The 19,157-nt window shown below is 44.6% G+C and overlaps 1 long non-coding RNA gene across 1 annotated transcript; it reads right to left on the minus strand.

Moving 5' to 3' along the window:
• Window positions 1–1,782: 1,782 nt before the first annotated feature.
• Window positions 1,783–4,461, minus strand: LOC145097944 (uncharacterized). The gene is made up of 2 exons (XR_013704537.1): window positions 3,982–4,461; window positions 1,783–1,972 (listed from the first exon to the last, which is right to left on the minus strand). It is a non-coding gene; the product is annotated as an uncharacterized LOC145097944 (long non-coding RNA).
• Between the last annotated feature and the right edge of the window lie 14,696 nt (window positions 4,462–19,157).

Raw genomic sequence — 19,157 nt, forward strand, 5'->3', positions numbered from 1 at the left:
CCAGGATGGTACGCTAAGCGTACGCATCACAGTGGAGCCAAATCTATTTTGGGCCTTTGAGCTTTTAGGCCTCATTTGATTATTGGGCTTGGGATAATCTGGGAATTATGGGCTATATCATTCGCTATGGACCATAGACATATTGATTGGGCCTTATTGGGCCAAGTCGCCCATTAAGGATTCTGGACTTGGAATTTGGGCCCAATAGCAAGGGATGGATAATTGGGCCTTATGGAACGTTTGGGAGTTTGGGTCTCCCTTGGTTATTCAAGTCCTAACACTATCTAATATTATTATTCAGCACCGGAGGTTGCAGACTGTTAGGAGAGCAGCTTTTTATTTAGCATATTGAGGTGAGTCTCCTCACCATACCAATGGGTCGAAGGCACCAAGGCCGGCCCATTAATTGTTACGTATATGTTATTTGGACTATTTGATATGCAATGTGCTAGTTGTTTCTATGTATTGTGTATGGAAGACCTTGGGGGGTTCCTGAGGCACTTAGGTGTAAGACCTTGGAGGGTTTCCTTGGCTTCGTAAGTCAAAGACTCTGGGGGGTTCCCGGGGCATTGGGCTAAGACCATGTGGGGGTTCCCATGGCACCCGAAGTAAGACCCTGGAGGGTTTCCATGGCTTCTTTATGTGTTCTTTCACATGCCTTGTGTGTTTTGTATTATTGTTTAGCTAGTATGGCATGTTGTATGTGTTCTGGTGTGTGTGTATGCTCTGGGGAACTCACTAAGCTTCCAAGCTTACCGTTTGTGGATTTTTTTTAGGTACTTCTGAGCCCAAGGGCAAAGTCAAGGCGTGATGGCGCGACGTGCACTCTATCTCTCTTTTTCACTACTATGTTTTGGGACACTCTGATGATTTAAACAAAGTTGTAATGAATATGGATTTGAAACAATTATTTTGGAATTTCATGGGTTATGCAAGTGTTTTTATTAATCAAAAATGAAAATTTTCTTTGTAAAATTTGGGTTGTTACGAGTATGCATGTTCATAACATGGAATGACTGATGTTTTAATTCAAGTGTTTAGTTGATTACTCGAAACATTATACAGTAAATAAAGTCTTAATTAATATGGTGATTAAATAATAAGAGTCTTATTTATATTAAATAGTTTTGAGACCATAGTTAATTAGGTTATTATTGCGTTTCACTTTGCATGTTTTACTTCCTGAATAATATGATTATTCGAATTTCGACAGTCGATCGTACTTTTGGAAGTAAGTAGCGAATTAAGGTTGTCATGAATTGAATTCTAGATTGTCTATGGGGATTAGAAATAGCAATTATTTGCTACAATGTTCATGAGTACTTAGAAAATAGGGATTTTAAGTATTAGATAAACCTATGCTCAGAGAATTACTTCATGGATTTTATCATGAGTAATTTGGAGATGATAATATCTTATATTCTTTAAATGGAGATATATGAGTTGTTGTTTACAATTTGGTTGTGCATTGATAATACGTAAACGCATCAGTAACATGATGTTATAAAACGTGTTGTTGTGCATAAGTTGATAAGTAAATAGTGTAAGCATATAACTCAAAGTTTATCCGTTCCTTTTGCCCCAATGGAAAAATTGATATCTTTGGGCCCCTTGGTGATTTCGTGTTGACTTATAAGTGTTAGGCCCAACCAAGACTAAATTGTTGCGTTCAATTAGTAGTCTAATGTCATAATCACAAATCAGAAATCGGGAAACAAAACTTGGACCATGAGATTGATTATGATCCATGTCTCATGTCAATATGATGTAACATCCCAAAAATACAGTCTAAAAATTTCGTTTTAATTTATTAACAAAAACCATAGTCGTTAAACATCATATAAAAATTGTAAGAAATGTATCTCAAAATATTATAACAACTGTCAAGTATATCAGGGTATAAACTTCCCAGGCTGAACAAATGGTGTGTGCACTGCAATCTTCCCAAGCTCCTCTTTTGAAAACTGAGTACCTAAAACCAAAACCGAAATCTGTAAGCACGAAGCTTAGTGAGTCTCCACATACTACCACATAGCATACACATAATCTCATAACTTGGGCCTAGCCCACTGCATCGGGACCTGCCTGGCATCAGACTGTAATCTGTTACACGTATAAACATATCAACAATGTATATAACATAAACACATAACATAAATATAACTCTAGGACTACTCCCAACTGCATCGGGATGAATCCCGGCATCGGGCTCCTGCCCGACATCAGGCTCGCCTCGGCATCCGACCGCATCGGGCATCGGGCTCACCCCGACATCGGGCTTTCCCCAGCATCAGGCTTACCCCGGCGCATACACATCATATTATCATAACCACATAACATAATCACATAATCTGCATCGGGCTTGCCCCGACATCGGACCAATGCCGGAAACATATAACATATAACATATAATCTAGCATACATCGGGCTTGCCCCTGAACACATAGTACATGGCATAATAACTACATACATCGGGCTTGCCCCGACATCGTACCGAAGCCCGAAACACATAGCACATACCATATAACCTGCATGAATCACAAAGACATCACGTATACTTAACTACTTCTCGGGACCGCCCCGACATCGGACCGAAGTCCGGAAACATATAAACTGCATTGGGCTAACCCGACATCAAGCTTACCCCGACATGCTATAACTACTTAAATGGTTCATCATTGGTGCCCTAGACCCGTTCCTATTGGAAAAGGACTCATCTCACACTGTTGAAGTCTCGCTGATGAAACCATAGCTGCTGGATGACAGATTCCCGATCTGTCAATATCAAAATAACACCCAATTAATAATTGGGTTCCAAATCATATCCATAATCCCATACTTGGGGTAAAAGACTATTTCACCCCTATCTTAGCTTGACTCAAGCCCAGGGCCCAATCCAAAGACCCAAAAGTCCAACTATGGCTCAAAGCCCAACATATCGCCCAATTTTCCAAATTGGGCCCAAACCTTCACGTGGTCTCACCTAAGGCCCAACCAAAGTCCAGACCAACATTTGGTATTTCTATTGGCCCAATATATCATAATCATAAAGGCCCATACTATGGCCTATCTATGGCCCAATTTTCCAAATTGGGCCCAAACCCCTTACATGTGCCTTATCCTAGGCCCATTAAATTATTCTAGCCCAATTACTTGTTCTTGGATGGCCCAATATTATCCCAATCATCAAAGCCCAATAGAAAGGCCCACTTAAGGCCCAATTGAAATTAGGGTTTCACATAAAAATATAATTAGGGTTAAGTATTTCTCACTTAACCCGTTAAGGACTCAATTCACTAAGTCATTTCCTCTACTAGGTAAATGATATGGTGTAATTGGGCCTAACACACAATCCAATCCCAATGACCCAAAAGTGGGTCCCAATAGGTCCAAGGCCCACATGACAAGAATTAGGGTTTTCTAAACCCTAATTAGGGTTTCCTACCCAAAATATGGCCCAATAGGCCCAAAACTAATCTATAAGCCTAATAGGGTTTTGCTAGTGGAGCACCACCCACTACCACCTCGGGTAGTGGTGGTCAACGGTGGTTCACGGCGGTAGCCACCACCGTATGGTGGTAGTTATTATTATTTTTCATTATTCATTGCTAATTACAGTTACAAAGATTTAATCCAAAATAACACACACACACACACTCATTAACACACACACACATCCACCCTGGTGGTGGCCGGCGGTGGCACGTGGCAGCAGCCACCACCTCACGGTGGTGGCGGTGGCTCTTTTGTGAACTCCGGCTAACCAAAACACCCAAACACACATAACTAATAGAAATACAACCACACACACCTAAAACATATAATAATACATGCACACAACCACCTTCCACGGTGGCCGGTGGCGGTGGAGGATGGCAGCAGACGACAGGTGGCGGAATGGTGACAGCAAACGGTGGTGATGACTCGGTACAATCAAAAGGAACAAAATACTGGAGGAAATAGCTCACTGTTTAGCCTCACCGGGGATCTTCCATTTGTTCCCGACCGGAGCTTCCTCGTTCACGGCTCCTCCCGTCAGTCTCGGCGACCAACCGGCCGTTCTCAACGTCAATAGTAGTAGCGGGGATGTAACAGTGGCATAAGTCGACATGGCAGTAAGCGGGAATGGCGGCTATAGAACTCGAAGTGGCACTAACGCCTTAACAGGTGGCGAAGGGCGGTGGCTTCGTTCTTTAACGGTCGGGGCTCCTCCCCAGTTCGTTTCTCCAGCTAGCAGGTTGCGGCGTCCGACGATAGACGCGTCTCCACGTGGCAGCAACTGCAACGACAGGCGGCTGGTTGATCGTGACCCATGCCCTACGACGGAAATCACGGCAAAACTGGACAATAGACAGCTTCCAATGGCGACAGCGACGTTGGCAGGAAGTCGGCGGTCGTTTGGCAGTCATGGGTGACCGGAGGGTGAACAAAACGGGTGGTGGCGGCTGAAGGGGTGATACCTGGCGGCTGATGCAACAAGTTAGGGTTAGGGTTAAGTAAATCATATATACCCGACGCCTCCAATGCTCTTTCCCATAATAACACAACTAGCCCCTCTTCCATAAAAACCTTTTCAAAACAGCCCCCATATTTACCTATTACACCTTTAATCTCACAATTCTTTTCATAATCAATCCAAAAATTACTAAACAGCCCGTCCCTTATAATTTACTTTCAAAAGAAGTCCATATATTACCATTAAGCCCTTAGCTCCCAAAATCTCTTCAAATTAAGTACCGGAAGTCACCATTTAGTCACTGCCTTCTAAAATTTTGACAATTAACTCCTCGAGACTAACGCCTTGCTCAATTATTATTGATTTTAGGGCTTATATACATTTATTTATTTATTTTATAAACAGGGTGTTACAACTCTTCCCCACTTAAATTAAATTTTGTCCTCGAAATCATTCCTTACCATATCTTACATACCCAACCACTCTAGTAACATGGTCACTATCCTGGGCACACCCTAGCCTTCCCAGGGTGGCTGTGAACAATCTTCACGAAGCCCTAAAATCTGCAGGCGAACTAATTCCTTGTAAGATTCTCATTTGCTCAACCTGAAATCTGTAGTCTCGAGATGATCTGACGCCCTAAAAAACCGTCCAAACCGAATCTTTATCGTTGAATCCAGTCCACTTGTCTCTCAATTGACTACTCAATTTCTGCTAACTCGAGGTTCCCACGGGAAAACAGAGCCACGGATCTAATTATCCCTATAGATCGCTTATAGTTGGCCTAGGCTCAGAAAATTCTGCTACGAGTGAGTTAGCATGAACCAAGCTATCCGTGACTCTAACCATACATGGAATCCCAAAATGTCGTTACTGCTTGCACCACTGAAACTATCTGAAGCACTGATATGCCTGAAACACTGAACTGCCTGAAATAGCACGCTGCTACATGGTTGCGTCCCAAAACCTATCGAGGCCTTCTTGGTCTTAATTCATTCGTCAGTCATCTGAAATACCGGGTTCCGGCCCAGTCACTGAGCTAAAATGACTCCCACTTAGTCGCCTCACACAACTTCCGAATGAAATCCTTCTTTGGAACTAGTTGCCACTAGTTATCCTGCTACTAAGGCCCTAATAACCTTCTGATCTAACTGATCGGGTCCATACGTGGAGTCCTGAAATCACCATATTCAAGGCTAAAAGTGATTGCTACATGACCAATGGTAGCCTGATATCACAAGCAATCTTATTCAGTCTATTGCTTCCCTGATCCCATAACTGTTGTGGCGCTCCTACAATATTATCACTGGCTCAACCAGACCTAATCCATCTGGGAAATTCCGAAGCCCAATCAATGGATTTCCATATCCTCATTGCTGCACCCGAACCGGCGAGTACTACTATTCCATCCGCGTTCTAACAACACGCTCATGCCATCTACCAATCTAGTGAATGCTACGGCTACACCCACAATCTCACACACTCTAACACTATCTGGCTACTAGTGAATGCTACGGCTACACCCGCAGACATACAACACTCTATCACTATCTGGATGCTAGTGAATGCTACAACTACACCCGCAGACTTACAACACTCTATCACTATCTAGGTCGAACACGTGCTTGACCTAACACTCTACTGAACTCATGTCCTGAATGGAATCCCCAACCTGATTCCCTAAGGCCGGCTATCAACATTCCGAGGACGCGATCTCATTGTTGGCAAGTTTTTCCTAACTTCCAACTCACACTATTCTCAAACCATATAGCCACTTGGGCTATCTTCCTTCATGACAAGGATGTGAAACTTATCCTAGTTTCAAAACTGCTTCTGCTTCTAAATCCTTGATCGATTCTCCCCCACTTTGAGTCAACTAACTTCTTACAAACACACTACACTGGAAGGATCCTAAATCCCTCTTACCATCTCATGACCAATCTGCTGAAAACCACGCTTACCATTGCTAGTGTTTCAATACTAGCCCATCAAAATGGTTACACAACTTCTAAGGATCCACTGTATACTTCCTGAATCCACAATTAGGGAAATGACCTCCCATTACCCACTAATAATTCTCGGTATGCAATTGGCATGTGACATCTCTTGGAAGTATAGTTCAAACACGGACATAGGATAACCCATAGTTACACTTACTCAAACTCTTGGAACGAAAGGCTCCACCGTGCAGTTTCCCGCAAGTGCTTGTAACACTCGTGTTTCTATCCTAGGCATTAATATTAAGGTGATAGTCTAGGTTAACCTTTGTAACTCATTTTGAAGAAATGAGAATGAATTACGTGAATTCTATGTGAATTATGTGTTTTATGCTTAGTTATTAGGGTTTAATTAATTAAGAATAAAAATAAGCATCAAAATTTAAGTGTGAGATAAGCCCAATATCTTTACATAAAGTTGTAGTGGTCGAAAGAAGGATTTCGGGGATATAAAGAATACCAAAATCCGAGTTACAACGAAGAAGTTATGACCTGTCGAAGTTTCGCGACAAAACCGACACGGTGCTGAATGTCGTAAAAAGTGAGTTTTTGATAAACTACTTTTTAGCCTTAGTTATCTAAACGAAAGTCGTAGTATTCGTTAAACCGAGAAGTTCGATAAAAAGAATGCCCAAATCTGACTTCGTATAAAGAAGATATGATTTTTCGAAGTTTCAGCTTAACAGTAGACAGCTAAAAACTCGAATTTTAGATCGAGTGATTTTTAGCCGACACAACCCAAACGAGAATCGAAGGTTTCGTTATTAGTAGCACAACGGTAAAAAGTCTGACGAAAACGGACATCGGATGAAGAAGTTATGAATTTTTAACAGATTTCTAGTCCCGGTCTGTTAAAAATAATAATATAAAAATTAAAATCAAAATTAGCCAACGAAGTCTAAACGGAAGTTGTAGAGCGTAATTTTAGCCACGCGTGCATATAAAGAACGTCAAAAACGGAGCTCGTATGTGAAAGTTGTGAATTTTAGAAGATTTTGGCACAAAATTCGAGAAATTTCGCATAGATAAGCTTCACCCGGAAGTGCCACGTCACCCTCGCCTCGCATGTGCCACGTATCCAAAATCTGCTGAGTCACCGAAGCCACCTGGCAAGACGTGTCGCCTGCCCTCACATCCGAAGTCCAGTCCACTAGAAGTCCGACGTGTGTTCCATTCCTCGTGTCTGAGCCTCGCAGAAGGAGCCATGTACGAAGCCTCGACTAGACCGCGGTCCAATCAAGAGGCGACAACGAGCCCCTCGCATGTGCAGACCATGTGCGAGCCATCCCCTGCGAGCTTCGGATCTGCGATGCGTGGCCTCTTCTCAGCCCTTGGATCAGAAGCCTCGCCCCTATAAATAGAAGGGTGCGAGACCTCCCGGATATATTTTCGAATCTTGTCATTTTTAGCCCCTAAACCCATATTTCTTTCATCTTAACATCCCCTAAAGCCCCAATATCAATTATAAGCCCCAGAATACTCCACGAAGCGCCCGAGAAGCCCGGAAAATTTATCTTTTCGGTTTCGAAGCCCGACCTTTGCAAAGCCCAGTTTCTCAATAAAACTCTTAGTTTTATTAGAAACGATCGTTTTAAGAAACGAATTGCTGCCTGATTATCATCAAGTCATGTGAGTGTATAGTCACTTTCATTTTACACATAGATATGAAATATTTACCTTATAATATGTAACAACGCAAATTTTCAAACAAATTTTTCATTTTAAAAATAAAGTATTTCCATTCAAAACAAGACATAAATAATTTAAGTGTTCTGTCAAATACAATTAATCAAAACCCCAAGATCATAAAAGCAGCCTTCAGTGTGTATCGATCACGCCGGCGCCTTCCCACGGTCCTCGATAGTACCTGAAATACATACACAACAACTGTAAGCATAAATGCTTAGTGAGTTCCCCAATATACACTTACACATATACGCCTTTCCAGGCCCTGACCTTCCGGTCCTCAACACAACGCCTTCCGGCCCATAACATATTGCCTTCCGGCCCACATAACATACATAGCTCACAGATAACAAATAACTTATCACATATATCATACATATCACATATCATATCTGACCTTCCGGTCATACAGTCAAACCCTTCCGGGTACAGTATAGTGAGAAGACTCACCTCGTAAAAGCTGAACGCTAGCAATTCCCGAAATGACTCGTGCACAACCGACGAGCTACAACCTCCCTATAACGTCACATATCTCATTAACACTTATATCTTCTAAGTGTGACTATCCCTGAGAAGTCAGACTTAGGTCAACTCTGGTCAACGGTCAACGGTCAACTCGACCGGACTCGGCGAGTGCCATGGCGACTCGGCGAGTCTAGACGTCCTCCAATTCTCTGAGATTCCCTATCTACTCGTCGAGTATCCTCCTCGACCCGACGAGCTACTCCTGGAAGAATCGCGGGGCCACCCCGACTCCACTCGTCGAGTCTGAAGAACAACTCGGCGAGTCCCAGTAAATCTTCAAGCTACTCGCCGAGTCTGAAGAACAACTCGGCGAGTCCATGCCATGCAGACGATCAACTGCTTCCTGAATTACGTATGGTCCCGAGATATACAGTCATGGGACTTTCTGGACTTCTAAACACCTTATTACTGGGGTATAAACGTCTGGGTAATAACATAATAACCCATCTAGTCACTAAATGGGTTTCATAAACCCTAGATTCGAATACACATCAAAATAACATAAAGGAATCCGAAATATTACCTGGAATATGCCCTCTCTGTGTCTCCAAACCGCAGAACTCGAATCCCCTGCTGTTCCTTTAGCCAAAACCCTTCTCCTCCTTGCCCAACAACTTCTTCAAGCCCTAATATCCTCCAATCTTGCACTAGATGCGCACAGCCGTTTAGGGTTCCTCTCAATCGACTAAAAACGGACAATGACGGCATATAAGAGCATTATATACGATCCAAAACCGAACGGTTAGGGTTTCTGCTGAACAGCGTCGACTCGCCGAGTCCATATCTGGACTCGTCGAGTCCAGTCGCGGACCCGCGACCAAGTTTGCGATCCTACTCGGCGAGTCTAGGCTCCAACTCGCCGAGTCCCCTCTTAAATCACCCCCAAAAACATAATTTAACAATACCTGAGATTCCGGGCTGTTACAACTCTCCCCTGCTAGGATTAGACTTCGCCCTCGAAGTCTCGTTCTGAAAATAGTTCCGGATGCTGCTCCCGCATCTCACGTTCCGGCTCCCAAGTCATTTCCGATCCCTTACGGTGTTGCCATTGAACCAACACCAGAGGTACCTCCTTGTTCCTCAGAACCTTGATCTTCCGATCCCTGATAGCCACTGGTCTCTCCGCGTAATTCAGGCTCGCATCCACCTGAACATCCTCCAATGGAACCACTGCCGACTCATCGGCTATGCACTTCCTCAATTGCGACACATGAAAAGTGTCGTGGATCTGTCCCAACTCTGCTGGCAACTCCAACCGATAGGCTACCCGGCCTATCCTTGCAATCACACGAAATGGCCCAATATACCGGGGCCCCAATTTGCCCCTTTTCCTGAATCGAATCACTCCTTTCCAAGGAGAGACCTTCAGGAGAACGAAGTCGCCGACTTGAAACTCAAGCTCGGATCGGCGCCTGTCTGCATAACTCTTCTGTCGGCTCTGGGCGGTCAATAACCTCTGTCTAACTTGCTGAATCTGCTCTGTCGTCTGAAGCACGATCTCGGTGCTGCCCATCACTCTCTGTCCCACTTCTCCCCAGCAAATGGGGGTCCGACACCTCCTACCATACAACAGCTCAAAAGGTGGCATACCAATGCTCGAATGATGGCTGTTGTTGTAGGAAAACTCTGCTAAGGGTAAATATGCATCCCAGCTACCCCCGAAGTCTAACACACACGCCCGAAGCATGTCCTCCAGCGTCTGAATCGTCCGCTCGCTCTGACCGTCTGTCTGGGGATGGTATGCGGTACTAAAATGCAATTTAGTACCCAGTTCCTCATGAAATTTCTTCCAGAACCTGGAAGTGAAACGCACATCACGGTCTGACACAATCGAGATCGGCACCCCATGCCGAGATACCACTTCTTTCACATATATCTCTGCCAACTTCTCTGCTGAAGAACTCTCGCTGATGGCAAGGAAGTGTGCACTCTTCGTCAACCTATCCACAATCACCCAAATTGCATCAACTCCCCTGGCAGTTCTCGGCAATTTGGTGATGAAATCCATAGTGATCTGCTCCCACTTCCACTCGGGGATCTCCAATGGCTGTAACTTGCCATGCGGTCTCTGGTGCTCAGCCTTAACCCTACGGCAGGTCAAGCACCTCTCGACGAACCATGCAACGTCCCTCTTCATACAGGGCCACCAATACTCTTTCCTCATGTCCAAATACATCTTCGTAGCACCGGGATGGATCGAGAATTTCGATCTATGAGCCTCTTCCATCAAAGTAATGCGCGTACCGCCCACAAACGGTACCCAAATCCGACCCTGAAATGTCATAAGCCCTCGCCCATCCTTAACGAACTCTGAAATTAATCCCACGACCCGCTCTTTCTTCTGCATTTCTGGTTGCGCAGCTTCGGCCTGCGCCCCACGAATAGCATCCAATACTGGAGTCATCACAGTCAGTCTCAAGCATACATCTCGCAATGGAGTGCTCTCCGCCCTGCGGCTCAACGCGTCGGCTACCACATTAGCCTTACCTGGGTGGTACAGGATCTCACAATCATAATCCTTGACCACATCCAACCACCTCCCTCTGACGCATATTTAGGTTGGGCTGATCCATCAAATACTTCAAGCTCTTATGGTCCGTATATATCGTACATCGAACCCCATACAGGTAGTGATGCCAAATCTTGAGAGCGAACACTACTGCCCCTAACTCTAAATCATGCGTGGGATATCTCGCCTCATGAGGCTTCAGCTGCCTCGACGCATACGCTATCACATGACCCCTCTGCATCAACACTGCACCCAGTCCCGAAGTCGATGCGTCGCAATACACCACAAAATCCTCCATCCCTTCTGGGAGAGCTAATACCGGGGCTTCGCACAACCTCTGGCGAAGTGTCTCAAAGGAGGTCTGCTGCTCGGGCCCCCATGAGAATGCAACACCCTTCCGGGTCAATCTGGTGAGCGGCACTGCGATCTTGGAGAAATCCTTAATGAATCTCCGATAATACCCTGCCAACCCGAGGAAGCTCCTGATCTCAGAGGGTGACTTCGGCACCTCCCAACTCATCACCGCCTCAACCTTGGCCGGATCGACCAATATCCCCTTCTGATTAACAACATGTCCTAGAAATTGGACCTCCCGCAACCAGAAGTCACATTTGGAGAACTTTGCATAAAGCTTCTCCGACCTCAATACCTCAAGGACCTCCCTCAAATGCTCCTCATGCTGCTCTCTAGATCTCGAATATACCAGAATGTCGTCGATAAATACAATCACTGACCGATCCAACATCGGCCTGCATACCCTGTTCATGAGATCCATGAACACAGCCGGGGCATTGGTGAGCCCGAAAGGCATCACCACAAACTCATAATGCCCATATCGCGTTCTAAACGCTGTCTTCTGGACATCCTCGTCCCGCACTCTCACCTGATGGTACCCTGACCTCAGATCGATCTTGGAAAACCAAGATGCTCCCTGCAACTGATCGAATAAATCATCGATCCTCGGCAACGGGTAACGGTTCTTGATCGTCAACTTGTTCAACTCCCGGTAATCGATGCACATCCGGTGTGAACCATCCTTCTTCTTGACGAACATAATAGGTGCTCCCCACAGCGAGCTGCTCGGCCGAATGAATCCCTTCCCCAGCAACTCCTGGAGCTGCGAGGACAACTCTTGCATCTCTGGAGGTGCAAGACGATAAGGCACCTTAGCAATAGGCGCGGCCCCCGGAACCAGATCGATACCAAACTCTACTTGCCTCACAGGAGGTACTCCCGGCAGCTCCTCGGGGAAAACATCTGGAAACTCACGCACCACAGGGACCTCCTCAACTGACTTCGGTCTCTCGGAAACCTTCCGCGTATCCATCACATACGCCACAAAACCCTTACAGCCCTGCTGTAGACACTGCCTCGCCCTAGCGGCCGAACAAAAAGCTGATCCCGAACGGGTACCCTCGCCGTACACCGAAAGAACTCCCCCGCTAGGGTCTCGTATAGTCACCAACTGACGTTCACAGTCGATGACAGCGCCGAATCGGCTCAACCAGTCCATGCCCACGATGACACAGACATCACCCATCGCAATAGGAATCAGGTCAATCGGGAATTCAACCCCGAAAATCTCTAGTACACATCCCCGAAGAACCTCCGTAGCACAAATCACTTTCTCGTCAGCTATAGAAACTCTCAAAGGTCGACTCAACATCTCACGACTAACGCTGATATGCTGACTAAAGGCTAAGGACACAAAGGACCTACTCGCACCCGAGTCAAATAACACTAAGGCAGGCACAGAGTTCACAAGGAAAGTACCTACGCATACAATAACATAAGCATAACATCTCGACATTAAAATAAATACATGAATTACAACATACCTGCCACGACATCGGGCGCAGCGCGGACCTCTTCCGCAGTCAGCTGAAAGGCTCTCCCACGAGCCCTCGGGGCCTCGACCTTCACCGGTCGAGTCTCAGTAGTCCTAGCAATAGGTGCAGATCCCTGACGAAGCTGCGGACACTCGGCCTTTCGATGGCCGGTCTGGTTGCAATGAAAGCAAACCATAAACCCCTTGGGGCACTCCCTAGCAATGTGCCCCTCCTTGCCGCACTTGTAGCAAGCACCGGCTCGACACGCCCCATCGTGACCCTTGCCGCACTTTCCGCAAGTGCGGCTCTTCGAACCTCCCGTCCTCGAATCGGCGGACTTGATCCGCTTGGCAGCCGGCTGAGACTGAGCCGGCCGCCGGTGTGCCTGCTGAGACTCGGCCTCCTCCCTGGCCTGAGTCTCCAACTCGATCTCACGCTTCCTGGCATTCGCCTGAAGCTCAGTAAAAGTATGATAAGTGGAGTTTGACACAAACTCCCGGATCTCCCTCCTCAGAACACCCAAGTACCGGCTCATCCGAGCCTGCTCTGTGGCCACCAACTCGGGGCAAACATCGCCCTCTCATGAAACTTCCGCGTGATCGCCGCCACCGAATCAGTACCCTGCTTGAGGGTTAAGAATTCCTGAACCAATCGTTCCCGTTCCACCGGAGGAACGTACTCATCCCTGAACATGGTAGTAAACCCCTCCCATGTCACCGCTGTAGTCTCTGCCATAGTGAAGTTCGCTGTCACGAACTTCCACCAGTCCTTCGCTCCCAGACGGAGCTGGTTCAAAGCGAACCGTACCCTCAGGTGCTCCGGGCATGAACACGTGTAGAAGCACCCCTCTATGTCTGCGATCCACCTCATCGCAGCAATCGGATCCTGCGTCCCATCGAACTCCGGTGGCTTCGTGTTGCTGAACTCTCGGAACAGCAACGAGTCACCTCCCTGTGGCCTAGCAGCGGCCACAGCTGCGGTAGCTGCAGCGGTTGCAGCCTCAGTCAACGCGGCGTACCACTCATCGAATGTCTCCATCAGGGTGGTCTTAATAGACCCAAACATCTCCGGGATCTCAGCCCGGATCGCTGCCGCCACCTCCTCGTGAATCATTTGACGAATATCCTCGTCCCTCACACCGCTCGTACTCGCTCCGTGGCGTGGTCTAACCATGATGTCTCTGAAATACAACATAAAACTATCAGAGACTCCACCGAGTATAATTGTACTCGATACGCAACCCTACTCAGTCCCCGATATCCAGGGATTCTTACTTGGGTCTCCCACTGACCCGGTGTCTTCGGTAGTACGGGCCCAATACTACCGACCACACCACATCAGCATTCATCCCAAGTCTTCCTCCCCAAACCCCGGATAGTGAGTACTCTACTTCTGATATGCATTATCTACCCGCATACTAGCAAGCATCTCCTATCGGAAAACTTCCCTAGACTAAGGCATCACAAATCAGGCCACTCTAGTCCTATCATGAATACCTAGTCTTCTAGCATGCATAACAATTCATATCATATAATATTGTAAGGTATTTTGGGGATCTTTACCGTTCGGGCGCTGACTGATCGTACACACTGCTTCTTTCTTGCTTACCAAAAAACCATTTACAAAACTTTATGCCTTTATTTAAAAGTTTTCCTCAAATCCTCGGTTTGAGTTCAGTTACTCCCGAAGGTGCACCCGAATCCCTCAAACCAAGGCTCTGATACCAATTGTAACAACACAAATTTTCAAACAAATTTTTCATTTTAAAAATAAAGTATTTCCATTCAAAACAAGGCATAAATAATTTAAGTGTTCTGTCAAATACAATTAATCAAAACCCCAAGATCATAAAAGCAGCCTTCAGTGTGTATCGATCACGCCGGCGCCTTCCCACGGTCCTCGATAGTACCTGAAATACATACACAACAACTGTAAGCATAAATGCTTAGTGAGTTCCCCAATATACACTTACACATATACGCCTTTCCAGGCCCTGACCTTCCGGTCCTCAACACAACGCCTTCCGGCCCATAACATATTGCCTTCCGGCCCACATAACATACATAGCTCACAGATAACAAATAACTTATCACATATATCATACATATCACATATCATATCTGACCTTCCGGTCATACAGTCAAACCCTTCCGGGTACAGTATAGTGAGAAGACTCACCTCGTAAAAGCTGAACGCTAGCAATTCCCGAAATGACTCGTGCACAACCGACGAGCTACAACCTCCCTATAACGTCACATATCTCATTAACACTTATATCTTCTAAGTGTGACTATCCCTGAGAAGTCAGACTTAGGTCAACTCTGGTCAACGGTCAACGGTCAACTCGACCGGACTCGGCGAGTGCCATGGCGACTCGGCGAGTCTAGACGTCCTCCAATTCTCTGAGATTCCCTATCTACTCGTCGAGTATCCTCCTCGACCCGACGAGCTACTCCTGGAAGAATCGCGGGGCCACCCCGACTCCACTCGCCGAGTCTGAAGAACAACTCGGCGAGTCCCAGTAAATCTTCAAGCTACTCGCCGAGTCTGAAGAACAACTCGGCGAGTCCATGCCATGCAGACGATCAACTGCTTCCTGAATTACGTATGGTCCCGAGATATACAGTCATGGGACTTTCTGGACTTCTAAACACCTTATTACTGGGGTATAAACGTCTGGGTAATAACATAATAACCCATCTAGTCACTAAATGGGTTTCATAAACCCTAGATTCGAATACACATCAAAATAACATAAAGGAATCCGAAATATTACCTGGAATATGCCCTCTCTGTGTCTCCAAACCGCAGAACTCGAATCCCCTGCTGTTCCTTTAGCCAAAACCCTTCTCCTCCTTGCCTAACAACTTCTTCAAGCCTTAATATCCTCCAATCTTGCTCTAGATGCCCACAGCCGTTTAGGGTTCCTCTCAATCGACTAAAAACGGACAATGACGGCATATAAGAGCATTATATACGATCCAAAACCGAACGGTTAGGGTTTCTGCTGAACAGCGTCGACTCGCCGAGTCCATATCTGGACTCGTCGAGTCCAGTCGCGGACCCGCGACCAAGTCTGCAATCCTACTCGGCGAGTCTAGGCTCCAACTCGCCGAGTCCCCTCTTAAATCACCCCCAAAAACATAATTTAACAATACCTGAGATTCCGGGCTGTTACATAATACGTGCTATGTGTAAATATATTAATTGTTTATTTGAGGTGACTGTTGAGTTGATGTTTTATACAAGTTTAAACTGTATAAGTATTTTTATCTACAAATATGTTGGGTAGAACATGGGTAGATAGTGATGTGTGATAAAATAAAATTGATGAGAGGCCTCGATGTGTTTTGAGATCCAGTCATCTAGCGGAGTTTGGATGACGACCATGGACTTTCTAGACAGTCCAGTGGGAAACATTAGCAGGTCCACCTGTAGGTGTTAATGAACTTAGGTCTTCATTCGCTGTACTCCATCCCCCTTATGGTTGCCTTTAGGACATGTATGGCTGAGGAAACCCCTTAGCAGTAGTGTTCATCCCGATTATATTCTTTAGGTTAGGTCCCTTGTGAAAAGTGTTTAGGGACGTAAAGTGAGCATAATGGGAACGGGTAATCAGGGTTATTGTTGATTGGTGAACTTAATAAGTTTATTATTACTGTGGGTTGAAAACCCTATTTGCTCACTAGGCTCCCAAGCCTGACCTACTCAACTTTTTATGTTACAGGCAGTGGACCCCGAGCATAGTCGGAGGACGACGAGAGATTTTTGGATTATAGACCAGTAGTTGTAAATAACTGTTAAAAGGCTTATAATGTCTTGTTTAAGCTTTTGATCTGTATCGAAACATGACATCCCGAGGTTTTGATATATATGGAAAATATATACCTTCTTAATGAAGGATTTTGATAAACTTTTATTTGTTTGGGGACCAATTCCTCAACATCTTTTAAAAAGATTTATGTGATTTTATTTTAAAAAGCATAAATTAAATCGGTCTTTTCAGGCCGAGAAACTAGGGGATGTCACAGTGCTGCACCAAATCAGGTCCTGCTGGCCTCTCAAAAGCAAATACTAAATCTTGCGTCTCCTCTTGAGACCCTTCACTATAAGCAACTGATAAGATTCCCTCTTACCAATGTGCTCTAAGTTTAAATCTCGTTTTTGAGCTCTAGAAATAATACCATTCAGGATCTCATACCCTGAGATACTCACGGTCTTATGATTCTACAATATGTCATGATATCTTAACTTCTCCGTTTCCTCATCTACTACATATTGTGGAACCAACTAAACTCTCTCTCCCGAGACTTGACAGTGATCTCTGCCACAGTCTCCGTAGTCTGGCGGAAATCTACTGACTCTTGCACCAACTGCTACACCTCAGTCGCCTAGGCGCACTCGGTCCGAGATTCGATCGAAAAATCATCCCATGACATAGCATCGACCACATCATTACTCAAACTATCTTAGAAATTTGTAAAGTGCAATTGACATTTGATGATAAATAAAAGTTGTGTTTATTTATGAGTAAAGTGTTGCCATCTTTTGTCAATCGTTTACTATTATTTCTTTTGCATGTTTTGACTTCCAGAATATTTATGTTGTGTTTTACATATTATTCAAATTATCCACAGTCGGTCATATGTCGGAAGTAGATATGAATTAAGACTATCATGAGTTGGTTGTAGAGGTCTAAGATGTTGGACATGGCCTCAACACTCATGAGTGCTCATAAGTTCTGAGTATTGGATTCAACCCACGCTCGCTGATATCACTTCATGGAATTTATCTCGAGTGATCGCGAGACGGTAATATCATATAAATCTTCAAACCTAGAGATATGTCTTGTTGCCTATGAGTTGGTTATGCATTGATCGTACGAAACCGCATTGGTAACTCGATGTTATAAAACGTACATTTTTGTGTAATTTAACAAGTAGTAGAACAAGCATATGAGTCGAAGTTTATCTGTTCCCTATTGGATTAGAAGCGATATTTGGGCTCTTTGATGATTTCTTTTGACCTATGTACCGGGCCAGGTCAATACTAAATTGATATGTTTAATTAAGTTCTATGTCAAACAAATTGGAAATCAGGAAACAAACTGCTGGAGAATAAGTAAGACATTGTTCCATATATTTGTCCGACTGATTAGAATAGAGGATTATATGATCACTTATCTTAAATGGTGCATCATCATCATCTTGTCAGTTCCGAGAGACCTTGAAAAAGAGCTACGATTGCTGGTAGGTTCCTAAAGTCATACTTGCAGTTATAGTTATTAGACTTATCCAAGTGGGAAACTGTTGGATAAGGTGTCTAAGTCTATAACTATATCTGGTATGTACTTGACCCGACCCGGCATGGTCCATTTGGGATGCATGGCATCATGCATTTGGATAAACTAAATGAGAGAAATAACACTTGTGGTTTATTAATATATTATAAGTTCTAATATATTAATAGTATTATTTAATTAGTATTGATCAAAGATTAATTTGGAATTAATTAAGTGATCAAAAGGTAACTAATTAAATATATGGGTTGATTATGTAAATCATCCATAACTTGTATAGTGGGCTAAAAGGCTCCATGGATTATCAAGTTGGGTAAAACCCATAAGATGCTCCATGGATTCTCCATGGGAGTTACAAACCCATGTGTCATGGAAATGAAGAGTCATGTCACATTAGGGTTTACATGGTGTAACCCTAGATGTGACACACTATATAAAGAACACGTCATCTACCAAAATCGGCTACACAAGTGGTTGCAAGAGGGCTAGGCTGATTTATACAAGTTTTATACATTCTCAAAGTTATTCCAAAGCATTTGGTGTTGTGTGAAGCATTTGAGGCATCACACTTGGGGTGCTAGGCTCTCAAGGTTTTCAAGGAATCAAATCAACTACCAGGTATGTAATTCTAGCCATCTTTTAGATTAAAAGTTCCCCATGTATGATAGATAGGATTATGAACCTTGTAAATCATATTTTGCATGTATTTTAGACAAACATAGATCCAAGGTTTTATAGGGTTGCATGTACACTTAGGGATGTTAGAATGCTCAAAACCCTTCAGTGGTATCAAATACTAGGCTTGTTTGTGAATACTTGATGCAAAATAGTGTTGAAAATCGAATTTTTTAGCTGT

Source organism: Lactuca serriola, chromosome 4 (assembly GCF_051521515.1).
Source record: "Lactuca serriola cultivar US96UC23 chromosome 4, Lser_US96UC23_V15, whole genome shotgun sequence".
Taxonomy (NCBI): domain Eukaryota; kingdom Viridiplantae; phylum Streptophyta; class Magnoliopsida; order Asterales; family Asteraceae; genus Lactuca; species Lactuca serriola.